Source organism: Lissotriton vulgaris, chromosome 12 (assembly GCF_964263255.1).
Source record: "Lissotriton vulgaris chromosome 12, aLisVul1.2, whole genome shotgun sequence".
NCBI classification, from domain to species: Eukaryota; Metazoa; Chordata; class Amphibia; order Caudata; family Salamandridae; genus Lissotriton; species Lissotriton vulgaris.
This window is the reverse complement of record NC_141700.1, coordinates 323,383,913-323,399,017: the sequence shown is the minus strand read 5'-3', so window position 1 is coordinate 323,399,017 and position 15,105 is coordinate 323,383,913.

Genomic DNA, 15,105 nt, shown 5'->3' with positions numbered 1-15,105 from the left:
GTACATTAGGACATAGATAGAGATCTTTTTGCCAGCCAAGTGGCAGCGTACCCCTCTCACTTTATTTGATTTAGGATATGGTACACCAGTAGCAATTAAGCCAGCTGATAAGTTGAGAGGTAGGGTTACGCTACAGTTAATGGGAATGATAAAAGCTATGAATAGCATGTTTATAATCATCATTTGAGCCAATTCCTAGCAGTTCAGCAATAGTGAAGTTGACTAATGCTCAAACTCCCGTTCGTTCAAATTTAGAGGTCTTAAAAAGTGCCCTAATTTCGTACATTTTACCATCATAGCTGTCACTTGGGCGTCCGGTCTACCCTGCTACTCAGTTCATTAGCAAGATAAATGTATCTTACTGCTTGCTAGGCAACAGCAGAGTGGCCCTCACGTCAGACAACATCTTGCGTTTAGCTTTATGATGTCAGCTTGCTAGGCAACAGATTGGCCCTCATGTCAGACAACATCTTGCTTTCGCTTTATGATGTCAGATCATCACTGGTCCAATTGTCCTTGTGGAAGCGGACCACACAGGAGGATGAGATATCAGAAGTTATGCAGTAGGTTGCTATCTCGATTCATGACCGCAAGGCAAGTCGGAGGTGGAATGGCAAATACTCTGAACCACTCAAAGCACTGTGGCCTTTTTTAAAGTGGGATGCAGATACAAAAACAGAGACTATCCTTACCAACAATCCTTCTTGAGTATCAGAGTCCAACATACAGAGTGCAGCGGAAGACGTTAAATGTGCTTCATTCCGTGAGAACGCAACTCTATAGTTCTACAGTGAGATAGTGCATTTCAGCCTCAAAGGAAGCAATGTCCTCAAACGGAACATTGGTGGCACCAGGATCTAAAGCAGGCTTAAGAAGCCTTGGATGCAGTCAGTCTTTTATTAACTATCATGACCGACACAATGTGATCCATAATACTTCCATTTTGGCAGAAATTACATTCAAGCACAGGCCCTCACTAGAAGGTAGTGATGACATTCAGGTGCTGAAAACGTCTTTTTAATGCCTAAAGGAATGATTGTGAGCTTTACTTACCATATATATTGGTCAAATGATGCCCTATGCCGGAAGACTGTCTTTTTTTTTTTCTTCAGTATCGGCAATGCAGAGACAATTTGTTGCGAAACACTGCCACTGCTGGTCATTCAGTATAATCTGCAGATGGAAAAGTCCACTGTTAGCACATTTACTACAAGCAATACAAAAAAATCATGATTTTTATAAAGGGTAAACCGATCAATACTATGGAGTTTGTATTATTGTGCAAATCAGCAGTTCATTAGAAAATCAAATCTCGATTTGTGTTTTTAACCTACCATACTACTCTGAATCTCATGCCTCATTTGGCAACACCCTCTAAACAACTGTAGAAGGTACATTAGGACATAGATAGAGATCTTTTTGCCATCCAAGTGGCAGCGTACCCCTCTCACTTTATTTGTTTTAGGATATGGTACACCAGTAGCAATTAAGCCAGCTGATAAGTTGAGAGGTAGGGTTACGCTACAGTTAATGGGAATGATAAATGCTATGAATAGCATGTTCATAATCATCATTTGAGCCAATTCCTAGCAGTTCAGCAATAGTGAAGTTGACTAGTGCTCAAACTCCTGTTCGTTCAAATTTAGAGGTCTTAAAAAGTGCCCTAATTTCGTACATTTTACCATCATAGCTGTCACTTGGGCGTCCGGTCTACCCTGCTACTCATTTCATTAGCAAGATAAATGTATCTTACTGCTTGCTAGGCAACAACAGAGTGGCCCTCACGTCAGACAACATCTTGCATTTAGCTTTATGATGTCAGCTTGCTAGGCAACAGATTGGCCCTCATGTCAGACAACATCTTGCCTTCGCTTTATGATGTCAGATCATCACCGGTCCAATTGTCCTTGTGGAAGCGGACCACACAGGAGGATGAGATATCAGAAGTTATGCAGTAGGTTGCTATCTCTATTCATGACCGCAAGGCAAGTCGGAGGTGGAATGGCAAATACTCTGAACCACTCAAAGCACTGTGGCCTTTTTTAAAGTGGGATGCAGATACAAAAACAGAGACTATCCTTACCAACAATCCTTCTTGAGTATCAGAGTCCAACATACAGAGTGCAGCGGAAGACGTTAAATGTGCTTCATTCCGTGAGAACGCAACTCTATAGTTCTACAGTGAGATAGTGCATTTCAGCCTCAAAGGAAGCAATGTCCTCAAACGGAACATTGGTGGCACCAGGATCTAAAGCAGGCTTAAGAAGCCTTGGATGCAGTCAGTCTTTTATTAACTATCATGACCGACACAATGTGATCCATAATACTTCCATTTTGGCAGAAATTACATTCAAGCACAGGCCCCCACTAGAAGGTAGTGATGACATTCAGGTGCTGAAAACGTCTTTTTAATGCCTAAAGGAATGATTGTGAGCTTTACTTACCATATATATTGGTCAAATGATGCCCTATGCCGGAAGACTGTCTTTTTTTTTTTCTTCAGTATCGGCAATGCAGAGACAATTTGTTGCGAAACACTGCCACTGCTGGTCATTCAGTATAATCTGCAGATGGAAAAGTCCACTGTTAGCACATTTACTACAAGCAATACAAAAAAATCATGATTTTTATAAAGGGTAAACCGATCAATACTATGGAGTTTGTATTATTGTGCAAATCAGCAGTTCATTAGAAAATCAAATCTCGATTTGTGTTTTTAACCTACCATACTACTCTGAATCTCATGCCTCATTTGGCAACACCCTCTAAACAACTGTAGAAGGTACATTAGGACATAGATAGAGATCTTTTTGCCATCCAAGTGGCAGCGTACCCCTCTCACTTTATTTGTTTTAGGATATGGTACACCAGTAGCAATTAAGCCAGCTGATAAGTTGAGAGGTAGGGTTACGCTACAGTTAATGGGAATGATAAATGCTATGAATAGCATGTTCATAATCATCATTTGAGCCAATTCCTAGCAGTTCAGCAATAGTGAAGTTGACTAGTGCTCAAACTCCTGTTCGTTCAAATTTAGAGGTCTTAAAAAGTGCCCTAATTTCGTACATTTTACCATCATAGCTGTCACTTGGGCGTCCGGTCTACCCTGCTACTCATTTCATTAGCAAGATAAATGTATCTTACTGCTTGCTAGGCAACAACAGAGTGGCCCTCACGTCAGACAACATCTTGCATTTAGCTTTATGATGTCAGCTTGCTAGGCAACAGATTGGCCCTCATGTCAGACAACATCTTGCCTTCGCTTTATGATGTCAGATCATCACCGGTCCAATTGTCCTTGTGGAAGCGGACCACACAGGAGGATGAGATATCAGAAGTTATGCAGTAGGTTGCTATCTCTATTCATGACCGCAAGGCAAGTCGGAGGTGGAATGGCAAATACTCTGAACCACTCAAAGCACTGTGGCCTTTTTTAAAGTGGGATGCAGATACAAAAACAGAGACTATCCTTACCAACAATCCTTCTTGAGTATCAGAGTCCAACATACAGAGTGCAGCGGAAGACGTTAAATGTGCTTCATTCCGTGAGAACGCAACTCTATAGTTCTACAGTGAGATAGTGCATTTCAGCCTCAAAGGAAGCAATGTCCTCAAACGGAACATTGGTGGCACCAGGATCTAAAGCAGGCTTAAGAAGCCTTGGATGCAGTCAGTCTTTTATTAACTATCATGACCGACACAATGTGATCCATAATACTTCCATTTTGACAGAAATTACATTCAAGCACAGGCCCCCACTAGAAGGTAGTGATGACATTCAGGTGCTGAAAACGTCTTTTTAATGCCTAAAGGAATGATTGTGAGCTTTACTTACCATATATATTGGTCAAATGATGCCCTATGCCGGAAGACTGTCTTTTTTTTTTTTCTTCAGTATCGGCAATGCAGAGACAATTTGTTGCGAAACACTGCCACTGCTGGTCATTCAGTATAATCTGCAGATGGAAAAGTCCACTGTTAGCACATTTACTACAAGCAATACAAAAAAATCATGATTTTTATAAAGGGTAAACAGATCAATACTATGGAGTTTGTATTATTGTGAAAATCAGCATCTCATTAGAAAATCAAATCTCGATTTGTGTTTTTAACCTACCATACTACTCTGAATCTCATGCCTCTTTTTCCAACACGCTCTAAACAACTGTAGAAGGTACATTAGGACATAGATAGAGATCTTTTTGCCAGCCAAGTGGCAGCGTACCCCTCTCACTTTATTTGATTTAGGATATGGTACACCAGTAGCAATTAAGCCAGCTGATAAGTTGAGAGGTAGGGTTACGCTACAGTTAATGGGAATGATAAAAGCTATGAATAGCATGTTCATAATCATCATTTGAGCCAATTCCTAGCAGTTCAGCAATAGTGAAGTTGACTAATGCTCAAACTCCCGTTCGTTCAAATTTAGAGGTCTTAAAAAGTGCCCTAATTTCGTACATTTTACCATCATAGCTGTCACTTGGGCGTCCGGTCTACCCTGCTACTCAGTTCATTAGCAAGATAAATGTATCTTACTGCTTGCTAGGCAACAGCAGAGTGGCCCTCACGTCAGACAACATCTTGCGTTTAGCTTTATGATGTCAGCTTGCTAGGCAACAGATTGGCCCTCATGTCAGACAACATCTTGCTTTCGCTTTATGATGTCAGATCATCACTGGTCCAATTGTCCTTGTGGAAGCGGACCACACAGGAGGATGAGATATCAGAAGTTATGCAGTAGGTTGCTATCTCGATTCATGACCGCAAGGCAAGTCGGAGGTGGAATGGCAAATACTCTGAACCACTCAAAGCACTGTGGCCTTTTTTAAAGTGGGATGCAGATACAAAAACAGAGACTATCCTTACCAACAATCCTTCTTGAGTATCAGAGTCCAACATACAGAGTGCAGCGGAAGACGTTAAATGTGCTTCATTCCGTGAGAACGCAACTCTATAGTTCTACAGTGAGATAGTGCATTTCAGCCTCAAAGGAAGCAATGTCCTCAAACGGAACATTGGTGGCACCAGGATCTAAAGCAGGCTTAAGAAGCCTTGGATGCAGTCAGTCTTTTATTAACTATCATGACCGACACAATGTGATCCATAATACTTCCATTTTGGCAGAAATTACATTCAAGCACAGGCCCCCACTAGAAGGTAGTGATGACATTCAGGTGCTGAAAACGTCTTTTTAATGCCTAAAGGAATGATTGTGAGCTTTACTTACCATATATATTGATCAAATGATGCCCTATGCCGGAAGACTGTCTTTTTTTTTTTCTTCAGTATCGGCAATGCAGAGACAATTTGTTGCGAAACACTGCCACTGCTGGTCATTCAGTATAATCTGCAGATGGAAAAGTCCACTGTTAGCACATTTACTACAAGCAATACAAAAAAATCATGATTTTTATAAAGGGTAAACCGATCAATACTATGGAGTTTGTATTATTGTGCAAATCAGCAGTTCATTAGAAAATCAAATCTCGATTTGTGTTTTTAACCTACCATACTACTCTGAATCTCATGCCTCATTTGGCAACACCCTCTAAACAACTGTAGAAGGTACATTAGGACATAGATAGAGATCTTTTTGCCATCCAAGTGGCAGCGTACCCCTCTCACTTTATTTGTTTTAGGATATGGTACACCAGTAGCAATTAAGCCAGCTGATAAGTTGAGAGGTAGGGTTACGCTACAGTTAATGGGAATGATAAATGCTATGAATAGCATGTTCATAATCATCATTTGAGCCAATTCCTAGCAGTTCAGCAATAGTGAAGTTGACTAGTGCTCAAACTCCTGTTCGTTCAAATTTAGAGGTCTTAAAAAGTGCCCTAATTTCGTACATTTTACCATCATAGCTGTCACTTGGGCGTCCGGTCTACCCTGCTACTCATTTCATTAGCAAGATAAATGTATCTTACTGCTTGCTAGGCAACAACAGAGTGGCCCTCACGTCAGACAACATCTTGCATTTAGCTTTATGATGTCAGCTTGCTAGGCAACAGATTGGCCCTCATGTCAGACAACATCTTGCCTTCGCTTTATGATGTCAGATCATCACCGGTCCAATTGTCCTTGTGGAAGCGGACCACACAGGAGGATGAGATATCAGAAGTTATGCAGTAGGTTGCTATCTCTATTCATGACCGCAAGGCAAGTCGGAGGTGGAATGGCAAATACTCTGAACCACTCAAAGCACTGTGGCCTTTTTTAAAGTGGGATGCAGATACAAAAACAGAGACTATCCTTACCAACAATCCTTCTTGAGTATCAGAGTCCAACATACAGAGTGCAGCGGAAGACGTTAAATGTGCTTCATTCCGTGAGAACGCAACTCTATAGTTCTACAGTGAGATAGTGCATTTCAGCCTCAAAGGAAGCAATGTCCTCAAACGGAACATTGGTGGCACCAGGATCTAAAGCAGGCTTAAGAAGCCTTGGATGCAGTCAGTCTTTTATTAACTATCATGACCGACACAATGTGATCCATAATACTTCCATTTTGGCAGAAATTACATTCAAGCACAGGCCCCCACTAGAAGGTAGTGATGACATTCAGGTGCTGAAAACGTCTTTTTAATGCCTAAAGGAATGATTGTGAGCTTTACTTACCATATATATTGGTCAAATGATGCCCTATGCCGGAAGACTGTCTTTTTTTTTTTCTTCAGTATCGGCAATGCAGAGACAATTTGTTGCGAAACACTGCCACTGCTGGTCATTCAGTATAATCTGCAGATGGAAAAGTCCACTGTTAGCACATTTACTACAAGCAATACAAAAAAATCATGATTTTTATAAAGGGTAAACCGATCAATACTATGGAGTTTGTATTATTGTGCAAATCAGCAGTTCATTAGAAAATCAAATCTCGATTTGTGTTTTTAACCTACCATACTACTCTGAATCTCATGCCTCATTTGGCAACACCCTCTAAACAACTGTAGAAGGTACATTAGGACATAGATAGAGATCTTTTTGCCATCCAAGTGGCAGCGTACCCCTCTCACTTTATTTGTTTTAGGATATGGTACACCAGTAGCAATTAAGCCAGCTGATAAGTTGAGAGGTAGGGTTACGCTACAGTTAATGGGAATGATAAATGCTATGAATAGCATGTTCATAATCATCATTTGAGCCAATTCCTAGCAGTTCAGCAATAGTGAAGTTGACTAGTGCTCAAACTCCTGTTCGTTCAAATTTAGAGGTCTTAAAAAGTGCCCTAATTTCGTACATTTTACCATCATAGCTGTCACTTGGGCGTCCGGTCTACCCTGCTACTCATTTCATTAGCAAGATAAATGTATCTTACTGCTTGCTAGGCAACAACAGAGTGGCCCTCACGTCAGACAACATCTTGCATTTAGCTTTATGATGTCAGCTTGCTAGGCAACAGATTGGCCCTCATGTCAGACAACATCTTGCCTTCGCTTTATGATGTCAGATCATCACCGGTCCAATTGTCCTTGTGGAAGCGGACCACACAGGAGGATGAGATATCAGAAGTTATGCAGTAGGTTGCTATCTCTATTCATGACCGCAAGGCAAGTCGGAGGTGGAATGGCAAATACTCTGAACCACTCAAAGCACTGTGGCCTTTTTTAAAGTGGGATGCAGATACAAAAACAGAGACTATCCTTACCAACAATCCTTCTTGAGTATCAGAGTCCAACATACAGAGTGCAGCGGAAGACGTTAAATGTGCTTCATTCCGTGAGAACGCAACTCTATAGTTCTACAGTGAGATAGTGCATTTCAGCCTCAAAGGAAGCAATGTCCTCAAACGGAACATTGGTGGCACCAGGATCTAAAGCAGGCTTAAGAAGCCTTGGATGCAGTCAGTCTTTTATTAACTATCATGACCGACACAATGTGATCCATAATACTTCCATTTTGGCAGAAATTACATTCAAGCACAGGCCCCCACTAGAAGGTAGTGATGACATTCAGGTGCTGAAAACGTCTTTTTAATGCCTAAAGGAATGATTGTGAGCTTTACTTACCATATATATTGGTCAAATGATGCCCTATGCCGGAAGACTGTCTTTTTTTTTTTCTTCAGTATCGGCAATGCAGAGACAATTTGTTGCGAAACACTGCCACTGCTGGTCATTCAGTATAATCTGCAGATGGAAAAGTCCACTGTTAGCACATTTACTACAAGCAATACAAAAAAATCATGATTTTTATAAAGGGTAAACCGATCAATACTATGGAGTTTGTATTATTGTGCAAATCAGCAGTTCATTAGAAAATCAAATCTCGATTTGTGTTTTTAACCTACCATACTACTCTGAATCTCATGCCTCATTTGGCAACACCCTCTAAACAACTGTAGAAGGTACATTAGGACATAGATAGAGATCTTTTTGCCATCCAAGTGGCAGCGTACCCCTCTCACTTTATTTGTTTTAGGATATGGTACACCAGTAGCAATTAAGCCAGCTGATAAGTTGAGAGGTAGGGTTACGCTACAGTTAATGGGAATGATAAATGCTATGAATAGCATGTTCATAATCATCATTTGAGCCAATTCCTAGCAGTTCAGCAATAGTGAAGTTGACTAGTGCTCAAACTCCTGTTCGTTCAAATTTAGAGGTCTTAAAAAGTGCCCTAATTTCGTACATTTTACCATCATAGCTGTCACTTGGGCGTCCGGTCTACCCTGCTACTCATTTCATTAGCAAGATAAATGTATCTTACTGCTTGCTAGGCAACAACAGAGTGGCCCTCACGTCAGACAACATCTTGCATTTAGCTTTATGATGTCAGCTTGCTAGGCAACAGATTGGCCCTCATGTCAGACAACATCTTGCCTTCGCTTTATGATGTCAGATCATCACCGGTCCAATTGTCCTTGTGGAAGCGGACCACACAGGAGGATGAGATATCAGAAGTTATGCAGTAGGTTGCTATCTCTATTCATGACCGCAAGGCAAGTCGGAGGTGGAATGGCAAATACTCTGAACCACTCAAAGCACTGTGGCCTTTTTTAAAGTGGGATGCAGATACAAAAACAGAGACTATCCTTACCAACAATCCTTCTTGAGTATCAGAGTCCAACATACAGAGTGCAGCGGAAGACGTTAAATGTGCTTCATTCCGTGAGAACGCAACTCTATAGTTCTACAGTGAGATAGTGCATTTCAGCCTCAAAGGAAGCAATGTCCTCAAACGGAACATTGGTGGCACCAGGATCTAAAGCAGGCTTAAGAAGCCTTGGATGCAGTCAGTCTTTTATTAACTATCATGACCGACACAATGTGATCCATAATACTTCCATTTTGACAGAAATTACATTCAAGCACAGGCCCCCACTAGAAGGTAGTGATGACATTCAGGTGCTGAAAACGTCTTTTTAATGCCTAAAGGAATGATTGTGAGCTTTACTTACCATATATATTGGTCAAATGATGCCCTATGCCGGAAGACTGTCTTTTTTTTTTTTCTTCAGTATCGGCAATGCAGAGACAATTTGTTGCGAAACACTGCCACTGCTGGTCATTCAGTATAATCTGCAGATGGAAAAGTCCACTGTTAGCACATTTACTACAAGCAATACAAAAAAATCATGATTTTTATAAAGGGTAAACAGATCAATACTATGGAGTTTGTATTATTGTGAAAATCAGCATCTCATTAGAAAATCAAATCTCGATTTGTGTTTTTAACCTACCATACTACTCTGAATCTCATGCCTCTTTTTCCAACACGCTCTAAACAACTGTAGAAGGTACATTAGGACATAGATAGAGATCTTTTTGCCATCCAAGTGGCAGCGTACCCCTCTCACTTTATTTGATTTAGGATATGGTACACCAGTAGCAATTAAGCCAGCTGATAAGTTGAGAGGTAGGGTTACGCTACAGTTAATGGGAATGATAAAAGCTATGAATAGCATGTTCATAATCATCATTTGAGCCAATTCCTAGCAGTTCAGCAATAGTGAAGTTGACTAGTGCTCAAACTCCTGTTCGTTCAAATTTAGAGGTCTTAAAAAGTGCCCTAATTTCGTACATTTTACCATCATAGCTGTCACTTGGGCGTCCGGTCTACCCTGCTACTCATTTCATTAGCAAGATAAATGTATCTTACTGCTTGCTAGGCAACAGCAGAGTGGCCCTCACGTCAGACAACATCTTGCGTTTAGCTTTATGATGTCAGCTTGCTAGGCAACAGATTGGCCCTCATGTCAGACAACATCTTGCTTTCGCTTTATGATGTCAGATCATCACTGGTCCAATTGTCCTTGTGGAAGCGGACCACACAGGAGGATGAGACATCAGAAGTTATGCAGTAGGTTGCTATCTCTATTCATGACCGCAAGGCAAGTCGGAGGTGGAATGGCAAATACTCTGAACCACTCAAAGCACTGTGGCCTTTTTTAAAGTGGGATGCAGATACAAAAACAGAGACTATCCTTACCAACAATCCTTCTTGAGTATCAGAGTCCAACATACAGAGTGCAGCGGAAGACGTTAAATGTGCTTCATTCCGTGAGAACGCAACTCTATAGTTCTACAGTGAGATAGTGCATTTCAGCCTCAAAGGAAGCAATGTCCTCAAACGGAACATTGGTGGCACCAGGATCTAAAGCAGGCTTAAGAAGCCTTGGATGCAGTCAGTCTTTTATTAACTATCATGACCGACACAATGTGATCCATAATACTTCCATTTTGGCAGAAATTACATTCAAGCACAGGCCCCCACTAGAAGGTAGTGATGACATTCAGGTGCTGAAAACGTCTTTTTAATGCCTAAAGGAATGATTGTGAGCTTTACTTACCATATATATTGGTCAAATGATGCCCTATGCCGGAAGACTGTCTTTTTTTTTTTTCTTCAGTATCGGCAATGCAGAGACAATTTGTTGCGAAACACTGCCACTGCTGGTCATTCAGTATAATCTGCAGATGGAAAAGTCCACTGTTAGCACATTTACTACAAGCAATACAAAAAAATCATGATTTTTATAAAGGGTAAACAGATCAATACTATGGAGTTTGTATTATTGTGCAAATCAGCAGTTCATTAGAAAATCAAATCTCGATTTGTGTTTTTAACCTACCATACTACTCTGAATCTCATGCCTCATTTGGCAACACCCTCTAAACAACTGTAGAAGGTACATTAGGACATAGATAGAGATCTTTTTGCCATCCAAGTGGCAGCGTACCCCTCTCACTTTATTTGTTTTAGGATATGGTACACCAGTAGCAATTAAGCCAGCTGATAAGTTGAGAGGTAGGGTTACGCTACAGTTAATGGGAATGATAAAAGCTATGAATAGCATGTTCATAATCATCATTTGAGCCAATTCCTAGCAGTTCAGCAATAGTGAAGTTGACTAGTGCTCAAACTCCCGTTCGTTCAAATTTAGAGGTCTTAAAAAGTGCCCTAATTTCGTACATTTTACCATCATAGCTGTCACTTGGGCGTCCGGTCTACCCTGCTACTCATTTCATTAGCAAGATAAATGTATCTTACTGCTTGCTAGGCAACAGCAGAGTGGCCCTCACGTCAGACAACATCTTGCGTTTAGCTTTATGATGTCAGCTTGCTAGGCAACAGATTGGCCCTCATGTCAGACAACATCTTGCTTTCGCTTTATGATGTCAGATCATCACTGGTCCAATTGTCCTTGTGGAAGCGGACCACACAGGAGGATGAGATATCAGAAGTTATGCAGTAGGTTGCTATCTCTATTCATGACCGCAAGGCAAGTCGGAGGTGGAATGGCAAATACTCTGAACCACTCAAAGCACTGTGGCCTTTTTTAAAGTGGGATGCAGATACAAAAACAGAGACTATCCTTACCAACAATCCTTCTTGAGTATCAGAGTCCAACATACAGAGTGCAGCGGAAGACGTTAAATGTGCTTCATTCCGTGAGAACGCAACTCTATAGTTCTACAGTGAGATAGTGCATTTCAGCCTCAAAGGAAGCAATGTCCTCAAACGGAACATTGGTGGCACCAGGATCTAAAGCAGGCTTAAGAAGCCTTGGATGCAGTCAGTCTTTTATTAACTATCATGACCGACACAATGTGATCCATAATACTTCCATTTTGACAGAAATTACATTCAAGCACAGGCCCCCACTAGAAGGTAGTGATGACATTCAGGTGCTGAAAACGTCTTTTTAATGCCTAAAGGAATGATTGTGAGCTTTACTTACCATATATATTGGTCAAATGATGCCCTATGCCGGAAGACTGTCTTTTTTTTTTTTCTTCAGTATCGGCAATGCAGAGACAATTTGTTGCGAAACACTGCCACTGCTGGTCATTCAGTATAATCTGCAGATGGAAAAGTCCACTGTTAGCACATTTACTACAAGCAATACAAAAAAATCATGATTTTTATAAAGGGTAAACAGATCAATACTATGGAGTTTGTATTATTGTGCAAATCAGCAGTTCATTAGAAAATCAAATCTCGATTTGTGTTTTTAACCTACCATACTACTCTGAATCTCATGCCTCATTTGGCAACACCCTCTAAACAACTGTAGAAGGTACATTAGGACATAGATAGAGATCTTTTTGCCAGCCAAGTGGCAGCGTACCCCTCTCACTTTATTTGATTTAGGATATGGTACACCAGTAGCAATTAAGCCAGCTGATAAGTTGAGAGGTAGGGTTACGCTACAGTTAATGGGAATGATAAAAGCTATGAATAGCATGTTCATAATCATCATTTGAGCCAATTCCTAGCAGTTCAGCAATAGTGAAGTTGACTAGTGCTCAAACTCCCGTTCGTTCAAATTTAGAGGTCTTAAAAAGTGCCCTAATTTCGTACATTTTACCATCATAGCTGTCACTTGGGCGTCCGGTCTACCCTGCTACTCATTTCATTAGCAAGATAAATGTATCTTACTGCTTGCTAGGCAACAGCAGAGTGGCCCTCACGTCAGACAACATCTTGCGTTTAGCTTTATGATGTCAGCTTGCTAGGCAACAGATTGGCCCTCATGTCAGACAACATCTTGCTTTCGCTTTATGATGTCAGATCATCACTGGTCCAATTGTCCTTGTGGAAGCGGACCACACAGGAGGATGAGACATCAGAAGTTATGCAGTAGGTTGCTATCTCTATTCATGACCGCAAGGCAAGTCGGAGGTGGAATGGCAAATACTCTGAACCACTCAAAGCACTGTGGCCTTTTTTAAAGTGGGATGCAGATACAAAAACAGAGACTATCCTTACCAACAATCCTTCTTGAGTATCAGAGTCCAACATACAGAGTGCAGCGGAAGACGTTAAATGTGCTTCATTCCGTGAGAACGCAACTCTATAGTTCTACAGTGAGATAGTGCATTTCAGCCTCAAAGGAAGCAATGTCCTCAAACGGAACATTGGTGGCACCAGGATCTAAAGCAGGCTTAAGAAGCCTTGGATGCAGTCAGTCTTTTATTAACTATCATGACCGACACAATGTGATCCATAATACTTCCATTTTGGCAGAAATTACATTCAAGCACAGGCCCCCACTAGAAGGTAGTGATGACATTCAGGTGCTGAAAACGTCTTTTTAATGCCTAAAGGAATGATTGTGAGCTTTACTTACCATATATATTGGTCAAATGATGCCCTATGCCGGAAGACTGTCTTTTTTTTTTTCTTCAGTATCGGCAATGCAGAGACAATTTGTTGCGAAACACTGCCACTGCTGGTCATTCAGTATAATCTGCAGATGGAAAAGTCCACTGTTAGCACATTTACTACAAGCAATACAAAAAAATCATGATTTTTATAAAGGGTAAACAGATCAATACTATGGAGTTTGTATTATTGTGCAAATCAGCAGTTCATTAGAAAATCAAATCTCGATTTGTGTTTTTAACCTACCATACTACTCTGAATCTCATGCCTCATTTGGCAACACCCTCTAAACAACTGTAGAAGGTACATTAGGACATAGATAGAGATCTTTTTGCCAGCCAAGTGGCAGCGTACCCCTCTCACTTTATTTGATTTAGGATATGGTACACCAGTAGCAATTAAGCCAGCTGATAAGTTGAGAGGTAGGGTCACGCTACAGTTAATGGGAATGATAAAAGCTATGAATAGCATGTTCATAATCATCATTTGAGCCAATTCCTAGCAGTTCAGCAATAGTGAAGTTGACTAGTGCTCAAACTCCCGTTCGTTCAAATTTAGAGGTCTTAAAAAGTGCCCTAATTTCGTACATTTTACCATCATAGCTGTCACTTGGGCGTCCGGTCTACCCTGCTACTCATTTCATTAGCAAGATAAATGTATCTTACTGCTTGCTAGGCAACAGCAGAGTGGCCCTCACGTCAGACAACATCTTGCGTTTAGCTTTATGATGTCAGCTTGCTAGGCAACAGATTGGCCCTCATGTCAGACAACATCTTGCTTTCGCTTTATGATGTCAGATCATCACTGGTCCAATTGTCCTTGTGGAAGCGGACCACACAGGAGGATGAGATATCAGAAGTTATGCAGTAGGTTGCTATCTCTATTCATGACCGCAAGGCAAGTCGGAGGTGGAATGGCAAATACTCTGAACCACTCAAAGCACTGTGGCCTTTTTTAAAGTGGGATGCAGATACAAAAACAGAGACTATCCTTACCAACAATCCTTCTTGAGTATCAGAGTCCAACATACAGAGTGCAGCGGAAGACGTTAAATGTGCTTCATTCCGTGAGAACGCAACTCTATAGTTCTACAGTGAGATAGTGCATTTCAGCCTCAAAGGAAGCAATGTCCTCAAACGGAACATTGGTGGCACCAGGATCTAAAGCAGGCTTAAGAAGCCTTGGATGCAGTCAGTCTTTTATTAACTATCATGACCGACACAATGTGATCCATAATACTTCCATTTTGGCAGAAATTACATTCAAGCACAGGCCCCCACTAGAAGGTAGTGATGACATTCAGGTGCTGAAAACGTCTTTTTAATGCCTAAAGGAATGATTGTGAGCTTTACTTACCATATATATTGGTCAAATGATGCCCTATGCCGGAAGACTGTCTTTTTTTTTTTTCTTCAGTATCGGCAATGCAGAGACAATTTGTTGCGAAACACTGCCACTGCTGGTCATTCAGTATAATCTGCAGATGGAAAAGTC